A 6,000-nucleotide genomic window follows, 5' to 3' on the forward strand; every position below is an offset into this window, starting at 1 on the left:
AAAAAAGAAGATCCAGAGTACCTTGGCTAGGCTCTGTGCATCTTCAGATGGACCTACAACCTTTCACAGAATTTCCTATGCCTCAGTGTGGCACGGGAACATGATTCCCATCTGCCAATAGAGGCCTTGACACAGCTGACACAGGTCTCTGAGGGCATGAGAAAGTACTGATTCAGCTGCAACTTGCATGGTTAAGAGCTAGATAGAATGGGTCTCAGCAAATACAAGGTAAAAAGGGAGACCAGAGATCCTTAACCCTTTGGAAACTCCCAGAAATTAGTTGGAACACTGAGGGGAATCTGAGAGAATCCCCAAAAACCTAAGATTTAATTTTTGCCATTCAGATTCAAAATTAAGAGTATTTAGGAATCAGGAGCACCTGGGTGGCTCAGTCAATTAAATATCCAACTCTTGATCTCGGCTCAGTTGATCTCACAGTTTGTGGGATCAAGCCCTGCATTGGGCTTCTGTGCCGACAGCATGGAGCCTGCTTAGGATTCTGTCCCTTCTTCTCTCTCTGCCCCTCCCTGCTTGTAGTCTCTCTAAATAAATAAATAAATAAATAAATAAATAAATAAATAAATAAATAAATAAATATATATATATATAAACAAACAAACTAATGAACTATCTTAAAAAAAGTATTTAGGAATCAATGACATTGCAATAGCAATGCAATGGAATGATGGTAGCTATATTTGTGGTGAATGCAGCATAATATATACACTTGTCAAGTCACTAAGCTGTACACGTGAAACTAATGTAACATTGTGTGCCAACTATACTCAAATTAAAAAAATATTTAGGAAAAAGCTAATTTCTTGAATGCCTGAATTTATGACTACCTTATGTGAACAAATACTTGTTCCCTCCTCACTACTTCTCCACTCATTTATACTGCCCACAAAAGCATGGATTAAACCAAAGTTATTGTTGCCTATTACAAAAAAGAATTGAAATTAGATCAATTAGTAAATATGTTCTCACGTGTAGGCAACACACAGTCATTTCAGTGTCCAATTTTTAAGGCTTCCTGAGCTGGTAAAATATGGCTTCATATGTATAAACAGTTTGAAATGTATTCATATGTATTTACAGTTTGAAAATGTATCAATAGTCATGGCTGATTAGAAGCCTCACCAAAATTTTCTTTAATAACCAACTCAGAACCTTAACATGTAAAATTTCACTGTTCTACTAAAAGGAGAAAAACCCAATTATGATATTTGAAATGCCAACTATTAGAAATTAAGAAGAGAGTTAATAACACAGTATGCTGCTCTCTCCCTCAATAAAGCAGTTATAAAAATAAACCCATATGTCCATCCTCTGAGATTAAGATAAATTGTAGAGGGGCGCCTGGGTGGCACAGTCGGTTAAGCGTCGGACTTCAGCCAGGTCACGATCTCGCGGTCCGTGAGTTCGAGCCCCGCGTTGGGCTCTGGGCTGATGGCTCAGAGCCTGGAGCCTGTTTCCGATTCTGTGTCTCCCTCTCTCTCTGCCCCTCCCCCGTTCATGCTCTGTCTCTCTCTATCCCAAAAATTAATAAAAACGTTGAAAAAAAAAAGATAAATTGTAGAAACATAGAATGTTGGAATTAGAAAGATTCTTAGAAACCATCTGGTCAAATATTCTCATTAACAGTTATGAGAATCAAGCTTCAGAAACATTAAAAGATTTGTTTAGGTCGATGGCAGTAATTGGCAGGTCCACTTTGAAAGATCTCTCTGCATTCCACTTCTTTTTCTGCATTCCTTCTCAGTCAGAACAGAACCACTTCCTCAAGATTTTCTTACTCTTCTACAAGGGCAATTACATTCCTGAAACTGATTTAAGCTATTTAAAACTATTTACAGTAGCAAATTTAAAAAAGTAAAAAACAAGCAAAATAAACAAGTGAGCTCTCAAACTAAAAAGTTTCTTCACAGCAAAGGAACCAACAAAATAAAAAGGCAACCTACTGAGTGGGAAAAAAATATTTGCAAATCATATATATGATAAGGGATTGGTATCCAAAATATATAAATAACTCATATAACTCAGTAACAAAATAACAAGCTATCTGATTTAAAAATGGGCAGAGAATATTAGTAGACATTTTCCCTAAAAAGACATACAAGTGGCACACAGGTATGTGAAATGTGCTCAACATCACTACTCATCAGAAAATGCATACCAAAATCACAGTGCAATATTATTCATCCATAAAAAAAATGACATCTTGCCATATGCAACAACATTGGATAGGGCTAGAGAGTGTAATGCTAAGTGAAATAAGTCAGAGAAACACAAATACCATATGATTTCACTTATATGTGGAATTTAAGAAACAAAACAAATGAACAAAGGAAAAAAGAGATAAATCTGTCTCTTAACTATAGATAACAGATGGTTATCAGAGGGGAGGTGGGTGGAGGATGGGTGAAATTGGTAAAGAGAATTAAAAGTACACTTATCCTGGTGAGCACTGAGTAATATATAGACTTGGTGAATCACTATATTGTACACCTGAAACTAATGCTGTATGTTAACAATACTGGAATTTAAAATAAAAAATGAAAAACTAATAAACAAAACCACACATAGATATCACATCACACTTGTTAACATGGCTATTATCAGAAAGATAAGAATTAACAAGTATTGGCAAGGATGTGAAGGAAAGGAAACCTTGTGCACTGTTGATGGAAATGTAAACTGATGCAGTCACTATGGAAAACAGTATGGAGGTTCCTATAAAAATTAAATATAGAACTGTATGATCCAGCAACCCCACCGCTGAGTATTTATTTGAAGAAAACAAAAACACTACCTCGAAAAGATCTTTTGTTCACTGCAGCATTATTTATAATAGCCAAGATACGGAAGCAATCTAAGTGTCCACTACAGATGAATGGATAAAGAAAATGTGATATATTCATAGATGTATATGATACAGGTATAGATATGGATGACATGAATATATGGAGATGATAGAGATAGAGATGATAGAGATAGAGATACAGATGGAATATTATTATCATACACACAATGGAATACTATTCAGCCATAGGAAAAAAATCTTTCCATTTACATCAACATAGATGGATTTTGAGGGCTTTATGCTAAGTGAAGTAAGTCAGAGAACAACAAATACCATACGACCTCACTTACATGTGGAATCAAAACAAAACAAAACAAACACCAAACTCATAGTACAGAGAACAGATTAGTGGTTGCCAGAGGCAGAAGTGAAGGATGGGGTAGATGAAACACGTGAAGGTAGTCAAAAGGTACAAACTTCCAGTTTTAAAATAAGTAAGTCATGGGGATGTAATACACTGCATGGTGACTATAGTTAATAATATGTATTGCATATTTGAAAGTTGCCAAAACAGATCTTTTTTTTTTTTTTTTTTTTTTTTAAATTAGGCTCCAGGCCCAATGTGGAGCTTGAAATCATGGTCCTGAGATCAAGAGTCACACACTCTACTGACTGAACCAGTCAGGTGCCCTGCAAGACAGTAGATCTTAAAAATTCTCTGGGGCGCCTGGGTGGCGCAGTCGGTTACGTGTCTGACTTCAGCCAGGTCACGATCTCGCGGTCCGTGAGTTCGAGCCCCGCGTCAGGCTATGGGCTGATGACTCAGAGCCTGGAGCCTGTTTCCGATTCTGTGTCTCCCTCTCTCTCTGCCCCTCCCCCGTTCATGCTCTGTCTCTCTCTGTCCCAAAAATAAATAAACGTTGAAAAAAAAAATTTAAAAAAATAAAAAAAAAATTCTCGTCCTATACCATATCAAATTCTATAACTGTGTATGATGATGGCTCTTAAACAAACTTAATGTAGTGATCGTTTCACAGTACACACAATTATCCAATCATTATGTTGTACACCTGAAACTAATATAATGTTGTACATCACTTACACCTCACTTAAAAAAAAAAAAAAGAGCCAGGAGAATGCTTTGCCCCCAAAGTTGGGCTTTTCCCTTTGAGAAAATGTTGTTTGTTTTTTTTTTTTTTGCCTGATAAAGTATTTGCTTTCTCAAGTTTTATCCATCACTAATGACATGGTTTGCTGACAGAATGATGGAATAGCCTAGATTGTTTAGGATGTAATATACTCTGTGTAAATAATTCTTCAACAGTAAGGAAAATTGAGGGCCCCTGGGTGGCTCAGTCGGTGAAGCATCCAACCCTTGATTTTGGCTCACGTCATGATCTCAAGGTTCGTGAGTTCAGCCCACGTCAGGCTCTGTGCTGACAGTGGGGAGGCTGCTTGGGATTCTCTGTCTCCCTCTGTTTCTGCCATTCTCCTGCTTGGTCTCTTTCTTTCTCTTTCTCAAAATAAATAAATCAGCATTAAAAAAAAAGGAATACTGAGTTTTTAGAAAACATGTACATACAGCCTTTAAAGCAATTGCACGATTTTTACTAAGTGTTGTTTTTTTTTCTGAAGTTATCTCTGTGATAATTCAGCATTTATTATGGACATATATTCAAAGCACATATTTCAAATGTATAATTCAAAATATATATTTGATAACTTTTGAAATATAAAGATATACATATAATTTGAAGTAAGAACTAAATAACTACTTGATTTATTTATAACTCGAGGTTGAAATAAATCTTAAAAATTTGTTATGCATGTGCCCTGATTATAGTTTTGGAATTCTCTTTGCATCGAGTACATTACAAATGATACCATTTCTTTATACATTTACCATTTTCTATGTGTAGAATATCTTTTAAACTTACTATTAATCTTATTGTGTTTTGTCTTAGAACATTAACAAAAGTATTAGTTCATGTTGAAATGCATTTTTTTTCTTCTAGTTGTAGATAAATAGATTCAGGGTCAGCCACCTAAAAAGGGTAATGTGGAAACATACTCCCAAAGATATTTGTAGTGGATAAAAGTAGTACTGTTTTCTATCAATTGACACAAACCTCTAAGTGATTTATTTGTTAGAACTACATATTCTCTGAACAGTCAAGTAATATGGGGGTTGGAAGACATAATTAATGTCTTCAAGAAATTTTAGCTAGATAACACAAATACATCCTAACCTTTAGTTCCAGAAACTTCAAAAAGGATTTAAAACACTGTAAAAAAAAAAAAAAAAAAAAAAAAAAGCTATATATCATGAAATTCAAGAAATGTATAAATAAAAACACTTGATCCTTCTAAGAATGTATCATCGTAAGTGTACTTCATTCACATTTTCTGACATTCTATTTGCTTTTTTTCTTCCTTCTTTATGCTGCTTTTCCCGTTCAGCGTAATTTAGGACCAATTTGTTGCCATGTTTTCCATAGTTCTTGCTTTTCTTATGTTTTAGTCTTTAGAATATGTGGCTGATAGTTTCCACTCTTCCTGACTGCCTACCCCCAACCTCATACCGGCCATCTTTTCTGGCCTTACCCTTCTTCCCTAGGCCGGAACTTCCCTCACACCACAAATAAATTTCCTTCATGCTCTCGTGTCTTTTGGGTCTATCACTAGTAGCTGAAATAAAGCCAGTACAGTTGTTTTCATCCTCTAACTCAGTATTTATTAGCCACAAATCTTAGAAATGGAAGGGTGGTGAAGAGTTCTCTGAAGATGTTCAAATACTACGTAGTAAACATGGAATACAATCTGAGACTCAGAATGAATGCAGGGGATTTCCCAAAACATATGAACTTCAAAATATCAATGATTTCCCCTAGGAGATTTAGAGCCCAGGATTTTCTCATTCTTGACAAGAAATGATGAAGGAAATAAATAAGAGGTAAACATTTGACCTGCATATTAAATAAGAATTTATTACCTCAAAGAGCTGCCTTTGGCTCTGATATTTCAATATTGTTCAAGAAGGTAGCTAGTCTCAGTTTTAGAAATGTAAATCTGAAAGTTACCAGCAATTTTATTCCTAGATATAAAAATGTGGATAAGTTAATATATGCCAAAGCAACCAATCACTCAAAATCTCTCTCTCTCTCTCTCTCTCTCTCTCTCTCTCTCTCTCTCTCTCT

At 35.4% G+C, this 6,000-nt stretch overlaps 1 protein-coding gene across 2 annotated transcripts in view; it reads right to left on the reverse strand.

Moving 5' to 3' along the window:
• CTNNA3 (catenin alpha 3) overlaps positions 1 to 6,000 on the reverse strand; it is a 1,766,595-nt gene that overhangs the window by 755,382 nt on the left and 1,005,213 nt on the right. The gene's annotated exons all lie outside the window — the stretch shown is intronic.

Source organism: Herpailurus yagouaroundi, unplaced genomic scaffold, assembly GCF_014898765.1.
Source record: "Herpailurus yagouaroundi ecotype Mexico unplaced genomic scaffold, PumYag 163, whole genome shotgun sequence".
Classification (NCBI taxonomy): domain Eukaryota; kingdom Metazoa; phylum Chordata; class Mammalia; order Carnivora; family Felidae; genus Herpailurus; species Herpailurus yagouaroundi.